This window comes from Hippocampus zosterae, chromosome 16, assembly GCF_025434085.1.
Source record: "Hippocampus zosterae strain Florida chromosome 16, ASM2543408v3, whole genome shotgun sequence".
Lineage (NCBI taxonomy): Eukaryota > Metazoa > Chordata > Actinopteri > Syngnathiformes > Syngnathidae > Hippocampus > Hippocampus zosterae.
Window position 1 is genome coordinate 15,142,643 of NC_067466.1, and position 16,518 is coordinate 15,159,160.

Sequence of the window (16,518 nt, forward strand, 5' to 3'; positions counted from 1 at the left end):
ATAAGTAAATAAATAAATAAATACATAAATAAAAATAAGGGCGCGGCCCGGTAGTCCAGTGGTTAGCACGTCGGCTTCACTGTGCAGAGGTACCGGGTTCGATTCCAGCTCCGGCCTCCCTGTGTGGAGTTTGCATGTTCTCCCCGGGCCTGCGTGGGTTTTCTCCGGGTGCTCCGGTTTCCTCCCACATTCCAAAAAACATGCATGGCAGGCTGATTGAACACTCTAAATTGTCCCTAGGTGTGAGTGTGAGTGCGAATGGTTGTTCGTCTCTGTGTGCCCTGCGATTGGCTGGCAACCGATTCAGGGTGTCCCCCGCCTACTGCCCGGAGACGGCTGGGATGGGCTCCAGCACCCCCCGCGACCCTAGTGAGGATCAAGCGGCTCGGAAGATGAATGAATGAATGAATGAATAAAAATAAGGGGGGATATACTGTATGCAAACTCACCTATTCGCTGTTTTTTTGGAAACGCCCTAAGATGCCACAGAGATGCCACAAAAAGCTCTTTGAGACAAGTTTTCTAGGAACAGTGTCGAAGTGATCATTGGATCAATGGTAAGCACAGTCACTTACAGAAAGAAAGAAGAAAAAAAACTTCTGTTTTAAAATCTACACACACCACCAAAAAAACTGTGGCCCCAAAGTAACCCCATTTCAGTCCAAAACAGATCGATATACTACTTGATGCAGGAATACAAACACATTTTTTAAATACACAAAATTTAGGCGTACATACAATTATTTTTTTTTCATTCAATCTACAAATCTTTATTTTTCCAGTGCTATTTTTTTTCAACGCTAGCTTCCTCGTTGAATAAGCCAATCTCTTTTGAACGACTGCGGTCGCATGATCCTCCTCAACAAGACAAACTACAATGAAAACACAAACTGCCTTGGGAGAGGGCAACGACTTGAAACAACCTCAGGCTCCGGGCCGAGTACGTTGGCGTCGCGTAAGTGAAACAAATCGGCAGCCGCAGCTTTTAAACGGGAACGTCTCATCGGGAACACAAAACATTCCAGCCTGTGTGGTCATCACGCTGACTCAACACAAAAAAAGGCCAATTAAAAAAAAAAAAAAAAAAAAAAGGCAGGTGGGGGTTTTGGGGGGACTCACAAAGTTCCGCATGCTGTTGCCACACCACCCCCCCCCCCCCCCGCCCCAAAGAATGCAGCTTTCGAAAACCGCAGCAGACGTTTCGCTTGGCTTGTCTGCGCACACAAAAGGCTTCTGCTGATATCAGGAGGGTGAAGTGACCTAAAAACGTATTTTTTTTATTTTTGACAGCGACAAGGATGCCAGATGACAGGCTACTTAGGAAGTCAATACAAAGATAGTGCACGGATGCACTTTGATATTTGGCTGCAGCCCGCATGTCGTAGGCAGAGGAAAATGGCGGCGCCCACCCGACTGTTTTCTGATATAAATTGCGTATGGTGACAAGATCGGCCGTTGTAACGTGACGAGACAATTACAAAAACAAGTTGTCGTCGTTTATTTTTATTTTTTTCTCAGAATTTTACTTTGATATTGTCATCATAAAATTTAAGTTTGAATTAAAGCGACGTGAGAGGAACAAAGTCTGCTTTCTTATCCTCACACAAAACAAAATGTAATTTTTTTTTTCAAGATTTTTTTTTTCTTTCATCCAATGTTTTTTTTTTTTCCTGATTCAATTGCAACTTCGCGATAAGCGTTCTGCGCACATCTCCTTGGGCTGCATTTCCTCGAAGTGCAGCTCAACGGGACTCAAACAGAAAGAGAAACGACAGTCACCGGGGAAAAGAAAGCCAACACAAAAAAAAGAAAAAGAAAAAGAAAAAAAAGAGAGCAGATTAGATGCTGTATTGCAGCGGAAGCTCTTGGGAGATAAGTCACAAAGAAAATCCTATTCTCTTGTTTTCCTGCCGAGTCCCACGCTTTCGTTCCCCCCCGTCGCATTCTCGTATCCGCCTAATTGAATCGGCTTTGTTTCATAATAATAACAACTTCTGATGCAATCGCAGAGGGAAAACGAAAAAAAAATAAAATAAAAAATAAGGCGTTTGAAACCGGGATTGAACTCTGCTCCGTTCGACTTTGCGTGTCGGTTTCGGTTCGGCGGAGGACACGTCGGACTTTCTTTACGCCGCTCTTGCAAAAGGGCTACCATGACATTCGGATGCTGTTGGGAGGTCCTGACATGTTAAAATGGACATCAAAGCCAAATCAGATGCAGATCTACACACGAACTGAAACGGGCAACTCAGCAGCTTAGTGATGAAGTGCTGCCTGCGGGAGTGAAAACATGACCAATGTTTTGACAGTTTTCATAGGGGCTTTTTTTTTTCTTGGGGTTCATTATGGCGAGACAGGAGTGCCCTCCACTCCTCCCTCGAAACATCCTGATTTCATGGCATGACTCCTTCTTGTGACTGGCTGCAAGTTGGCCATGCTCCAAAATTGCATTGGCAAAGGGACAATATATCGCAAGAATTTTTGTTTCTGGCATTTCAGAATTGACACAAACAGTAAAGTGCCCGTTGCCCCCCCGCCACCGTCTCTCAATTTGCCTGTGCTATACTGGTAGCGCTTTGCACCTGCCTTTTAGCCGCACTATATAAAGAACAAAAGAATTAGCCTACTTGCTATTTGCATAGAATTCTCCCAGGTGTACAATGAACTACGTGGCAATATGGCAGCTGCAACTGTGGGCTCACCTAATTAGTAGATCAGCATCCGCGGCTGTTGGAAATGTAATACAGGCCAGAGGTGACATATTAACTGGATTGTTTTCATCCGGATTCAATTAGATGCCTTTTCGTCATATTATTTGTTTATTCTTATAGTTTTGTGTAGTCTGCCACCAATGTAAACAGTATACCATCATAAACATTTTGGGGTCTTTTTTTTAAACATGATACAGTTATGATATGATTTTTAGGCTGAATAGACCATGCGTATGTTGAATGGGGCGTCTGCCTTCGTAAATCCAGGCTGAGCTAGAATAATGAAAAAAATCTAATCAACTGAAGGTTGGGCCACGGTAAAAGTGTAACTTTCCTGATTGAATTTTAAAAATAATCAATCAATCATCCAAGAGTAGGCGCCCAACTGTCGCCTTGCCAAAGGAGCCTCGGAAGTCTTTTCGCATCTTTAGAGGACGCGTCGTCATGTGAGCGCTGATAACGCAGCACTCTGTCATTCCTTAATTGAATGGTGCGCCCATTAAGTCCTTATCTCCCAAATGCAAACGCTATCAAAAGCCACTACTGAGGAACACCAGACATCACACAAGCCCCCCCCCCCCCCCATATCCCAACCCCTTAAAACTGCAGCATCACAAGGATCAGAGCTTCTGGTAGAATCATCTCGACACTTGGGGAGGGGGGGGGGTGGCAAGTCAATGCACAACAGATAGAAGAGCGCCTTTGATTGTTTTCAAAAGGCAGCCAAGCTGATCCCTCATGGCCGCCACGCCTACCACAAGTTCTTTTCTTTGGCGACAACAATACAGCGGCGCCTTGAGATAAGAGCAGCAGTTTGGCAAACAGTGAAGGAACACTTCTTCAAAAAGAGGCTTCAAGTCGTTTCTTGGCGCTCCCGGTTGAGGTTTAAGGCCAAAAAGGACATCAAACAAAAGCAATTACACGTTGTGCATTTAAAGCTATCACTTTGGCTGGCTAGCTTAATGCCAATGCTAATTAGCGACTATGTTGTGGTGCAATAAATCATTAAACACACATCACAACAATTTGTGTTGCTTTGTGGGGGGAGGTCAGGTGTGTGGGGGTGGGGGGCATTTCGAATTAAACTCATTCCTTAAGGCACCACGATTCCTTGAAAGACATTTCTAAAAATGCAGCTGCACTGACTTCTTTTCCCAGTTACTTGGGGCAAAATGTGGACTATAAACTGGACTGGTTGCCAATCAATCACAGAGAGGGAAAAGCTCATTGTTATCAAGGAAAGGAAACAACTGACGTAAGATTGATGGACGACAGATTTTTTTTTTTTTTCCCTACAAGGCACTTGGGATAAAAATGATTGAAGTTTCATGACATTCTTTCCTGTACAAGGACTGAAGATTTTATGAATGGAAATAATTGCATAATTCTAATTCCAACCCCCCCTTTGGAGTAAACATGAGCAGACCACCACCCCGGAATCGATAGCGTGGGGCAATCGTGTTGATTTACACTTTGACACCAACTTGCTAAAAAAAAAAAAAAAATTGTCATTTCGGTCCTGACATTTTCATAACGAATCACACATGCGCGTGCGGTTTCTTAAACCGCCGCTGGAAGGGAAACAGGAAGACGGAGGAGTGTCGTTTTACAAGAATGCGGCTTATCTGAAGCTGCTCCGTATTGTTTCCTCGAGTCGTGTTAAAAAACAGCCGTTTATGAAAAAAAAAAGTCCAGTTCTTACCTTCAATGGAGAAATGAAGAGGTCAAAAAAGGGCGGCGGGCAAACATGGAAGAAAACAGACCAAACAAAGATTGTTCAAGTCATTGAACCAAAACTTTTCAACTTTGTTGCACCAAAAAAATAAAAATAAATAACAACAACAACAACAAATCAGACACAAATGAATGAGCTATTGTCATCAGCTTCTCTTCAGCTTCGGGCCAGCCGATGAGAATACAAAACATTTGCTATTTTCATGCCCACTTAAAGCAAGACAGCGCGCGGGAGACAGTCTAATCAGTATTCTTTGTGACGGAAGCCATGCTGATTGGAAAGGGGGACACACGGGCCGTAGAGTAAGCACGGGCCGCGTTAAGCGAGAGGAAACGTGAGTCAGGGGCACGATGGCTCGCAAGTCATCGTGTGAACCGCAGCATTTGAAAACGACTGGGACAAATAAAAAGCAAGTCCTATCAAACGGCAAAGGTTAAGTGCAGTTGAGATGATTTCGCTTCTAAATACCCCGCCGCCCACAGACTCCTATGAAAGTATAATTGGTCTTCAAGTAGAGCAAATGCAGATGCAGCCCAAGACCAAAATAATTGTATTGGCCGATACAGGTTTGAGGCGCAGCTGCAAAATGAGGAAAATCACATTAACCCCTGACATGTGATTAAGAAAAAAATTACAACAGCGTCTACACACACACACACACACACACACACAAAAGTGAGCAGCATATTTTGCTCCATTACGGCCTTGAGAATTCGTTGTAGTCTGCACAGATTCAGGACTCTCTGTGCCGGATATAGCAAAGCAGCCCCAGAACATCCCTGAACTGGCGGTTTGTTTACTTTATTTATGTATTCAAATCCGTAAACACACACATGACCAGCCATCTGTTCCAACGACATTCCCCGCAAGCTTGGTGATCCCAAAAGCAAAAATAAACTTATGAGGATTGATTTCTCTATCAGACTTGAAATTTCAGTCTGGCCTTGTAATGATTTTTAAATTAGATTTTTGAGGAGGCAAAGTTTTTACAGTCGGGGAGCTGGTTTTATGTTCTCCAAGGGGAGTATCACTATCCCAAAATGCCAGCAACCGAAAAAAAAATCTTCAGAGTGAGCACATTTATTTATTTTTTAGCTCAGAAGACATTGCTGCTGCGAAAATGGATGTTGTCGGCATTTTAGAAGTCATTTTATTCCCTCTGGAAATCATCTTAGAGGGTCAGAAATGTCCAACGGAGCGCCGCAAGGATCGATATTCAACCCTCTTTATCTTCCGTTTGAACTGCTGCTGACCGTGTGGATTATTGCTTTTGGGGATGACTTTCAAGCGAAGCTCTGTCACCGTGACAATCTCCAGCGTTCAGTGCACATCGATAAAAAAACTGAACAGCTGACTTTGCCCGACATGCAAAGGATTGCAACGGCCTAATGATGTAACGTATTTCAATCGTTTCATCTTAGACTCGATTTGGAAACGTCTTGATACTCGTAATAATGTTATTTGCAGTTGTGCATACTGAATAGGTTATATAAAGACTTTAAACAAAAATATAATCAGGATGGGGCGGCCCGGTAGTCCAGTGGTTAGCACGTCGGCTTCACAGTGCAGAGGTACCGGGTTCGATTCCAGCTCCGGCCTCCCTGTGTGGAGTTTGCATGTTCTCCCCGGGCCTGCGTGGGTTTTCTCCGGGTGCTCCGGTTTCCTCGCACATTCCAAAAATATGCACGGCAGGCTGATTGAACACTCTAAATTGTCCCTAGGTGTGAGTGTGAGCGTGGATGGTTGTTTGTCTATGTGTGCCCTGCGATTGGCTGGCAACCGATTCAGGGTGTCCCCCGCCTACTGCCCGGAGACGGCTGGGATAGGCTCCAGCACTCCCCGCGACCCTAGTGAGGATCAAGCGGTACGGAAGATGAATGAATGAATGAATAATCAGGATGATCTTTTGGGGACGATCTGGTAATCAGGCCTCTTGCTGGATCTGATTTTGTGTATCCTGCTTAAAACGCTAATTTCTTACCGTGCCTGAAATGACACAAAATTCAATTACCAGATTCGGCTTTCTGCTCACTCAGACGATAACGCGTTGTTCTAAACAAACATTCTCATTTAGCCTTTTTCCATTTTGGAGGGCCTTCATCAACTTGACCGTCCGCAAGTGAGACCACTAAAAGCCCTCAAAAGTCAAATCCGCTTGATGCCGGCATCCGAGCGAAACGCCTTAGTTTTAGAAAGAAATAGCAGGGAAGAATAAAAAAAAAAACATTCGAAGCAGTCATGTAGGAAATTGAATGTTTCTCTGCCATTTCAAAACAGTAACACCGTGGCTGCTTCCTGACAGTGACGCATAGATAGCAATTTATTTTATTAGAGGCCCTTTAAACTGTGCGAAGTCCCTTTGTGACCAAATATCGTCGTATGGCGCTCCAGAGTGATTAACACCGTATGTGATGTGGAAAGGATAACCCGTCAATGATAATCCACAAAGCGAGGGCGGCACGAGAACGTCTGTGTGAGTCGCACTTAAAGCGCACTCGAGTCTCTTCACACTTTGCGTTTTATTTGCTCTTTGTATGCCTTTTTTTTTTTTAACCGCAGAAAAGTGCCATTACGAGTAATAATTGATTTATTTTCCCAAAACTGACGCCCTGAGTGATGAATGGGAACTTTGAATCGCGTACAGCTGCTGGTTATTTGAAGTCCTAAGCGCCTGAATTATTCAAATTCTCGCTCTATGATGAGTAATGTCCTCCTGAATTATTTAACTCGACAATTTCACCACAGTTTTCTTGATTGGCCTTTTAATCCGATGCCTTCAACTCATATCACACGTTTTTTTTTCCCCCAGGGCAATAATTGGAGAGCCAATTCAGAGTTGCTTTGAATTACGGGCTGCTGAACCTGATCCGCGAATGAGTCATCAGGCGTTTTCAGAAGGGATAAGATAATAGCTCTAGTTTTTTTTCTCTTTTTTTCAATAAATTCAGTAACTGCAGTCATTGTCAGCCATTTAGAGTATGGCGTGCTCTTTAAATAATGCCGCTCTTTTCAGGAAATACATTGCAGCAATAACAATGTCAGGTGGATGTATTTATTTCCCAACAGAGTAATTGATGAGACCAAATATTGACTGGCTGGATTTTCACATCAGGTCTAAGTGGCCAATTTCATTCTTTTTTTTCCTTCCTGTCTACACATTTTATATGACCCGTAACCAACACTACTCCAATTACGGTAATCGAAACAGCATGCGCCGCACACCCAACATACACATAAACAACCGCAAGCGTGCACAACGGGGAGCAACAGCATGGCATTATTCCACTGGAGACACATTATGTATTTTCACGTCGCCGCACGCTTGACTAAGTCTTTTTTTTTTCAGATAACACAACAACAAAACAACAGAAATGGAACCAAAAACGATTTATATTTACCGTATTGATAATTCCATTCTCGGTGGAGAACTGAATGATCTGTTTAACTCGGGATGTAGCCAATTGTAGCAGTGGTGGCCAGCATCATGAGATGTCTATTATTATTATTATTATTAATTTTAATGGTGATTGTGTTGCCTCTTCTGCTGCTTGGCCACCTGGGGGCAGTATAATACAATACAATACAATACAATACAATACATGCTGATTTATATAGCGCTTTCACAACAGCGGCAGCTGTAACAAAGCGCTTAACAAAACAGTTAACAAAGTAAAATAAACGCAACACATAACATAAAACACGGACAGTCGTGCAGTCCTGACCAGTCCGTCACACGCTTTGTTGTTTGAAGCAGTTTGAGATGAAAGAGGAGAGAATCAAAGTGTCCTTTAACCAGTGGATCAGAGACAAAACCCCTCAGTAAACAGCAGTAATATTTCTTTGCAGAGGATAAAGACTATATGCCTTTGAATAGTACAACGATATCTTCTCTCTCGATGCTCCAGTGTTTGCGTTCAAATATTTGTGTCTGAAAGAAATGACCGCGGACTTCAACTGGCAGTGACGATCAATAAATTCAAAAGGGGTTCACTATTTGCCAAAGTGCTGATTGAGAAAGGAGTTGAATCTACTGCCACCATCCAGTCTGTGCAAATTGGGAAAAAAAAATACATGAACGACGGATTGCATCTCAAGAAACCGCTGCTCTTTCATGAAGATCTGTTCCATTGTGCCACCGGTAGGTATCGCCTCCATCAACGGTTCACATTCGCTTCAAATGCAGCAGCGAGGACAATTAATGAACTTTGTTCTCTCCTTTTCGCCCCCATTACAAGCCAGCAATTCCATCTAATCTCAAATTGCGTCTCTTCACACTGTGCAGATCCCGTCTAATCTGGCAATTGAAATGCTACAAATGGGAGTGGGGTTGTGGCGGGGGTGGGTGGGGGAGTCGTATACACAAGGCACAATAGGAGAATAAGCTTCCCCAGAGCCGCCACCGTCCCCATCCCTTTTTTTTAATGATAGTTTCCGCGTCAGCCCAAAAGCAGCCTGCATTATTGCAGGAAATAAAATGAGCCATCATAATGAGGTATCTCCTACGGTGATTTGTAATAGGACAGCTTCTCAAGCCCATTTGGCAGAGGATATCATGGATCTCATCGTCGGTACTCGATGCGGCACAAGTCATTCATTTGTTCCTGTTCCAGAGCGCGCTGGGTTTAGGACAGAGTTACGTCAACTTCATTGCGTGCCGTTTGTTATGTTGTAACGGTGCCTACCCCTTGAGGACCTGGCGATACTGACAAATCACACCAAAACTGCCAACGGCGCAAATAGCACTTTCTTTAAGTAGCAAGTCCTCCATCAGGCATCTTCAGTTGGTCCAAAATGCTGCTTGCTCACCTCCGAACCGGATAATTCCCATTCGCTGGCTCCCTGTACATTTTTAAGAGTTTATTTGCGGGTCTCTCCCTTTGGAATGAAAATAAATAAGAAAAACCTTTATTAGTCTCGCAATGGAGAAATTCCAGATTCACAGCAGCAAAGTTATGAAAGGAAGAAGTAGAACAACAAAAAAAATAGGAGCTGCTGGAAAGGCAGCCACTCTCGCGGCGCCATTTTGAAGTCAAAATAACAAAAATAACACAACACAACACATAGGACACAGACAGTTGTGCAATCTTCACCACTTTTCTGCATACACTTTGTCTGAAGCAGTTCTAGATGAAAGAGGAGAGGATCAAAGTGTCCTTTCACCAGTGGATCAGAGACATCATGCTGAAAATGTGCACACGTCTGCTACAAGCAAAGTTTTGAAAGCAAACACGAAGGTGTAGCGTCCATTGACGAAAAGAGATTAGTTCACTTCTCCTGTCCCACATAATCCGCTTCAAACTCCAAGCCGCGACTCCCAGCTCCAAATCCACATCGCAAATCAAATACAGTTGAGTTGAGTGACTAGCAGCTGCCCGTTTTCTTACTGGTCCACAGTCTGCTCAAAGTGGAGAAAGAAATACACCAGACATTTGTTCTACGCTACTGCTGTCATTTGTTGTCGCGTCTCGTTGTGACTGCTCTATTTCAAGATTTGAAGAGGAAAATCGACCGCCCCAAACAGAGTTGAGTAGAAGCGTCCAAAACTGACTGCGACATCAGAAATCGCCGCGTTTTCTCAAGAATGATGTTAGTTAGACACGAGGGGCGGAGCGGATAATTCCATCCATCCTTTGGCTAAGCGCCTTGCAGAGGCAGCCGCGATATTTAATTGATGGGTGATCTTCTGTGCAGAAGAAGAAAAAAAAAATCTATAAAAATAATCATCACGGCAAAACCTGCGGTAGAGATACGGCCTTGGCCTAAAATACACCTGTTGACCTGTTCATTATATTTCATGAATTTTTAACGCTGTCTGTCTGAGTGGGTGTTGATACCACCGGGGAAGGGAGGGAGAGGGCGGGGGGGGGGGGGGGGGCGAAATGACACGTTGTCACAAGTTGAAGTGCACGAAGGGAGCCCGGGTCGGCAAAGCCTCGCGGACGCTTTTTTTTGCGGAGCGCTCGAAGGTTTTGGCTCATGAATATGAATGACGCCGCCGCCTCCCACGGGATCGAGCCGCCGTGTCAGACACGCAAACGGCGAATGCAGCGTTGGCACAATCCCGCAGACGCATCGGCAACCGACCGTGACGCCGCAGTCCCCGGCACAGGTGATTGAGTCCGCGTTTTCACACCCAAACGCGGCCCGCTTCAATGATAAACAGAGGGGACGTGGCCAACGGTGCCTGAAATAGATACACAGATCCATTATGGAAGAAGCTCGACCCTTTCTGTTGATGGATCATTACTAAGCCATACTGCTCAGGGGATAATGACTTGTGACACAAACCGCTCTACTCAGAGCTTTCATATCCTTGTGTCAGGGATGGGGGGGTTCATGTAATCAGTTTCCCCGCGTACGTTCTCTGGAACGCTTGTTTTTATTAGCCGTAAGCGGGGGCCAATCCCAGCTGACTTAATAAGAGTACAATACACTTGCGTTCGCACCTGGGGGGGCCATTTTTTGAATGGTCAATGAACGTGAGGCCACGGGTACACTGCGAGAGGTGGAACGCGCGGGCGCGGTGGAAGGGAAAATTGTGACTCTGTATTGGGTTTTTGGGCAGGACATTTAAGGGTGTCGCCTTTATTAAATCATCAACATCATTCTTGCTGCTGGAGGCTGTAAATTTCCCCAGTGTGGGACAAATAAAGATATCTTATCTTATCTTATCTTATCACGTGAGGATAAAAGAAGCAGCAGGCTGCCACAATGAGAGGGAGTGGGCGAGTAGTGTTAGCTTGCGCGCTAGCTTGCGCGCTAGCTTGCGCGCTAGCTTAAAATCGATTGAGAAACGTGTATGTGCGCGCATAAACCAATGAACATTCTAAATTGGCTGTTACAGGACATTACACCAATGTCAAATGAAAATTTTAATCATTGCAAAGCCACCCGAGTGCTACTGCAGGATCAATTATTATTATTTTTTGCATGTACGAGGAAGCCATCGAAAAGCCAATGGCAAATGCCAATGTAACCAAAATAACACGGTAGCCTTTTTGCTTTTGTCCGTCCTTAACGTCCTTGTGATCTTGGCAAAACATCATCAGTCGCAGCCCAGAACGACGACTTCTATGCGGCCTAAGTGGCCAAGTAATAAGGGTGCAATTCCAATCAGTTTGGCAATCAAACGTGAAGAAGTACGTAAATTGTACGCTTACCAGTGAATAAAATAAGAAAATCCCCGGGATGCCATCGCGCAAATTATACCGAAACTGAAAGAAAGTGATTCGTACTGCTGCCTAGCATAGGCCTGATTGCGAGTTATAAGTGTAAAGCAGCATTTTAAATCACAACGTGGCACTACACCCAATGAGAAATTTTCAACCCTGACCTGCCCGTATGTCCTAAAAAAACCCCCAAAATAACAATAATATTCATCGAGCGGATTAACAGCAACCACGGCTGCATAGTCGAAATCAGACACAGGAAACAATGGCGTTGGGACTCCTTTCTCGTTATCGGCTCGGTGTCCAGTCGTCTCCCGGTTGAAACCAAAAGATTAATTTCTCCGCCACCGCGCTGTCATGATGACATTTGTCTGTGGGTGGCATTGTTCTCTCGTCCGCTCATATCCTCCCCGTCTCTTCATCCACCTTTGAAAATAATATGAAAGCGGTCGGCATTTGGATGTGGGGCTCCTCCTTTGAAAGTGGGGAGAAAAACACAACGGTGGCTTGGCTTATCTGTTTTATGCTCCATAGAAATTTGGCTAGGAAATATGAATCATCCTGATAGGGTGCTTCAAGCCGCAATATTTCTTTCGTCAGGTGGTATTTTTTGTCTTACATGCGGCCAAACTACTCTGAGAACGGCCGTTCTCATCAGATCCTGGACGCTTAGCAGGGTCGGGCCTGATGAGTACTTGAATCAGACCCAACCCAACCCAATCTCGCTTTTCTCCGGAACGTTTTGGATGAACCGCATCAAACTCCAGCCTCCCGCCCGAAACATTTTCGAGTCCATTCAATGGCTTTGTTAGTCATAAGCCATAAGTAGTATTTGAGTCCGCATAATTGCAAAAAAAAAAAAATGAGTATGAGAAAGTGTTAAATTACACGTTGGACTTTTATGACATGCCATGGATAAAAAGTCCTTGAATAGGACAATCAATCTCGGCTATATCGCCAGTTTTCAAAAGATCGAATTTAAATAAGTAGGAGGAGGGAAGTGCAGTGAAAGATTATTGAAAAGGCTTGCGCAAAAAAAAAAAAAATCCATTCTGACGCTCACCCAACATGACTGAAACAGCAGGGAAAGATAATTTGGGACGGCTTTGATAAGTTGGGACGAGAAAATTGCATTTTTCTTCAAATGGCGGCCGGGATATCGATTTAGCGTGGACGTAGCTTCATCTCTTGTTTTCATTGCCTTCTAGTTCCGATTAATCGAAAATCAATCCCACCCAGTCTACATTAATTAATTAAGAAATGCTTCTGCCCGGACATCAATTTTATTTTCCTCACTCACTTATGGTACAATGGTACACTACCCGTTTCACAACTACTTTAATCATTCGCATTAGCAACTCTGCCAATTTAGCATTAGCAAGTCCACTAATTGGACAAAGAAAAAAAGACGTATTTAGTAACAAGGATTCACGAAGCATTAACTAGCTGAATTGTCGCCACTTTTGACTTTGTCTGAATAAAAAAACAGAACACCAAATGAAATACAGTATCTGTCTTTGGAGAATGGTCGCTTCTTGGACAAACGGCCGCAAGCGATGCAATCTCATCTATCTGATTGAAATCCAATTTGTGCTACTCTGCGGTGTGCCGCTGCTGGCCGATTTTCGCTTTGTATTTACAAATTAGAGCGGTCTCCACTCGAGAGCAAAGCGTCCCGCTAATGTGATTCTCGCGCTGTGTCGCCGCCACGTCAGTCTGATTCAACTAGTGGATGAATGTTTGGACACGCACTAATTGGAGGCATGAAAAATAATGGACTCGTGTTTGCGGAGTGAAGCTAGCGCGTTCCGATGATGACTTATCGATTGAGTCTTTTTTACACTTGGGTGTGATGAAGAACATGATGTCAAACTGGCCAAAGAACGAATGAGGAGCCATTTTATGTCCAGCACGATGGGAATATTAGCAAATAAACACGCTAGCCGTGGCAGTCTTGGGTTAGCTTGGCAATTAGCGTAGCTTCTCCGAGCCCGCGTCCCAATATGTGACTCCACGGTCTTATCTGGATTCAACTAGCAAGTGTGTCTTAGATAGGGAAGGCCAGTGCAAGAGGAACAACGGTCAGAGCGACATACGAGCCAAGCTCAAGTCACCCATCTCATTAACGCGATAGCCAAAGAGGCCTAATTTAACACGGAGAGGTCAAGAACTGCAATCAACACAACGTAAAAAGGTTAATAACATAATAATAATAGCTCATAACATTTACCCTGACCAACGGTGACTCAGCGAACGGAAGCGGCTATACGGGCTAAATTCAATCAGCACAGGTTTTGTAAGAAAGAAGCGGAAGAGGAAACGGAGCGTCTCAAAATAAACGTGGTGTGATTATTAGCGGGGCATTTACGGGGCTGCCGAAGGTGTCGCGGGTACGTTTTTTTCCGCCGTGAACCGCAACCTCGGGCTCACAGTGTATTTACGAGGTGTAACAAAGCAGCTGCTTCGCAAAGGAGCTGACGACATGGGCGTGTGTTGTCGCCGCGCAGTGCTTACACACATTTGAGGAGCAGCTTGACGGCGTGGGAGGGTGAGGTATGCGAGTAGCCACGCTTTATGGGAGGGGGTGGGGGAAAGACGTTTGCAGTCAATTTTGGAACGTCCGGCTGAACGGTGAACTCAGAGCGCTAACGTGGAAATCTTTCAAGATGTCTGACAAGAGTCTAGAAGTTGGAGAGTCAACTTTAAAGGAACTGAGCCATATTTGGTAATATGAGTTCAAATCGGTCCCTGATGTCTTATTGGTCTCACGCAGGCTGTCAAGGCTGGATATTCCCCTGCTTTTTCTCGTGTCAGAAAAATGCGTTCAAAAGGTACTGGCACGGAAAAAAGGACGGGGGTGCCAAGGTTATATTAGGTTGATAATTTTAGTCTTTTTTTTTTCATAAAGACATACCACAGAAATGTGGTATTTGAACAGGGGCGTGTAGACAGCAAAATATTGACACTTTTGCCACAATGGTTGCATTTTGGGGGATTCTGAGGCTCCCCAAAATGCACTTAATTTGTTGAAAGGATAATGACGCAGTGATTCCAAGAGTCTCACACACTTTGTTTCTCAAGCCATGAGTTCAGTCCCTCGCAAATGTTTATCATTTGTCACCTATCACCGATTGAAAAAAAGAAATGTCAATGATATGTCATCGGTTTCGAAGTGCCCAGCATTCTGTTTAGTTTGACGTTTGAAACGAAACCTGTTTTTAAGCTTTCATTATCTTACGCTAACACTTAGCTTTAGCTAACGTGGTGCTGTAAATTTTCACTACAAAACCACCGCCTAACCTAATGACATTTCTAATTCAAGCGCAGGTTATCGTAATTAGCATATCTTACGAAGATCATGGAATGAGGCTAAGCTAACAACAGAACATTATGACAAAGCAACAGCCAGGAAGTCACATTTAAGCAAATTATTCAAAGAAGTGATTTTACCACCTTGCCATAGTTAATGACGATATAATATAATAAGAATCATAATCATAATAATGATGATGACCTCACCCGCTGAGATAAAATATTGCTCAATACAGACGTGGAGGGAATAAGTCATAAAGCATCTTTATTACGACATACATTGAACTAGCTCCAATCCAGGCGACATGCCGCCGCTGCAATCCCCGCTTTCCGCCAACTGAAGTGCTAATCAAACAATCGCGCGTATTATCTGCTTTTGTTTGTCACAATAAGATTACATTCAATTACGGGGCCAAGGACACACGAGCGAGGCGGAAGGAGGAGAAAACAAACTGATTAGCAGACGAAAATAATCGTGCGCTAGCAGAGGGCCATTAGCTTGGCCCAACGTGTGCATCTGAAGTGATTAGCGCTCATCGGAAAAAATAATCCAACTTGGGAGGGGGGCGCGGGGTGTTGACCTTCGACATTCAAAGTCGTTGAAAGTGTGATTAGTTTCATGTCTTTCAGCGACCGCACCCCCCCCCGTTTGGGCCAACTGGAACACGAGCTTCATACCCGTCGGTTTCCAGCGAGGCTGCAGGTGTAAGATTCTGGTCGTGGCGGCTCAAATGCACCCCCCCCCCTTCAATGTGACGTTGTCACGGCAACGTGCCGGGTAGCGCACCCGACGAGCGCGTCGTTAAAGTGATGTACAACCGCGAGGGCGCAGATTGCCAAACGGATACGCCGCCGCTCCCCAAAAGGAAAGCGACGGGGGCCGCGGCGGCGCAACGCGGGAAACGCCGCAGATGATTTAAATGGTGATTAAAAAAAGCGGCACCATATCGTTTGTCATCCTCTTGCATGCGAAAATGTGTTTGTTTTAGCGAAGAACATTCCGGCCTCTCCACTTCATCTTCCTACACAAACACGTCGGGATGTAGAAATCTGAAAACGCTTCAGCATATGGAAGAGCAGATTGGTGACGGAAATGTATCGAAAATTGTGTTTTCAGGATTACATTCTTGTTCAATCTTTTCATCGCTTAAAAAACGTACATCTTTTTTATTTTTCTTGAACCTGATTTTTTTTTCAAAACTGAATTGGCCACTTGAGGGCAGTATAATACATACTACATACGAGAATACATAGAGACAGTGACAACTACTCGGTGGACTACGAGGACTTTTTTTTTCAGAGGATAAAGAATATATGCATGATTATTGTTATATTGCATTGATCAACTTGTGTCCCCAAACATTTTTTTCCCGAGCACATCATGTTTTGGGGATTTTTTTTTTTAAGTTTCACCTTTAAAAGATTTGACCTTGTGTTGTATTTTATAGCGATCATGTTTCAGGAAAAAAAAAATCCACCTGTTGCTTATAAATATTACTAAATAAATTATGATAGTGCGGGCCCGGTAGTCCAGTGGTTAGCACGTCGGCTTCACAGTGCAGAGGTACCGGGTTCGATTCCAGCTATGGCC

The 16,518-nt window shown here is 44.2% G+C and overlaps 1 protein-coding gene and 1 long non-coding RNA gene across 14 annotated transcripts in view; one reads left to right on the top strand and one right to left on the bottom strand.

The window, feature by feature from the left end:
• Nucleotides 1–16,518, top strand: part of LOC127588542 (uncharacterized) — a 240,002-nt gene that overhangs the window by 161,151 nt on the left and 62,333 nt on the right. Inside the window, exon 1 of one of the 5 annotated variants that reach the window (XR_007959104.1) lies at nucleotides 5,963–6,017. The exons of 3 other annotated variants lie outside the window; for them this stretch is intronic. This is a non-coding gene — a long non-coding RNA (uncharacterized LOC127588542). Of the gene's footprint in view, nucleotides 1–5,962; nucleotides 6,018–16,446; nucleotides 16,492–16,518 lie in introns of those variants that run through there. One more of the 5 variants, XR_007959108.1, reaches the window with a different exon arrangement.
• Nucleotides 1–16,518, bottom strand: part of ncam1a (neural cell adhesion molecule 1a) — a 146,869-nt gene that overhangs the window by 63,493 nt on the left and 66,858 nt on the right. The gene's annotated exons all lie outside the window — the stretch shown is intronic.